Here is a 615-nt window from a genome sequence, read left to right on the forward strand (position 1 = left end):
CATAAAGTATCACAGAGCTAGCTAGTCTAAAAAAGGAAGACGTAAAACCAGTCCTGAAATGCTAAGAAACCCATAAGAAATGGACCCCACTGTAGGTGACTGTAGAGACCGGACTGTAGTACGGAAAGAGCAATGTTGGGTCTTTGTAAGGGTCACAGTCAGGGCAGCATTTCACGGCGTGGTTACAGAGGAGGAAAAGCTTCAACACCGTATCCATAGAAAGAGAAATAGACATAGTCGATAGCAGAAATACCAGAACGCTAACACATATGGCATGATCATGAAACTGTTCCGATTTGAAACTTCGCGATTATAATGTTTCTCTTGGCGAAACATTTTCAGAACACTTTTTATAAAAAGCTGCAGGGAGCAAGGGTATTGACTAATAGTAGGACGTGGCTAATTTTACACTGAAATGCTGCAGGTAAACTGAATTTTAGTTGCCAACTGTTTCAATGGTTTAGCGTTTTCTGTAACTTTTCTGGGGCCAAATTAAGAATACCATAGATCATTTCTCAAAGAAAGCATTATTTGTACTGGGGTTTTGATCTTAGTATAGATCATTAGTAAATTTACCCATTTTCTGCAGAGTGCTCTCTGCAGAGATGCACTTGA

At 39.7% G+C, this 615-nt stretch overlaps 1 protein-coding gene across 1 annotated transcript in view; it reads right to left on the reverse strand.

Annotated features, from left to right (window-relative positions):
• LOC119582197 (alpha-(1,6)-fucosyltransferase-like) overlaps positions 1–615 on the reverse strand; it is a gene marked incomplete at its 5' end in the record, with an annotated part of 21,073 nt that overhangs the window by 19,539 nt on the left and 919 nt on the right.

Source organism: Penaeus monodon, chromosome 15 (assembly GCF_015228065.2).
Source record: "Penaeus monodon isolate SGIC_2016 chromosome 15, NSTDA_Pmon_1, whole genome shotgun sequence".
NCBI lineage: Eukaryota > Metazoa > Arthropoda > Malacostraca > Decapoda > Penaeidae > Penaeus > Penaeus monodon.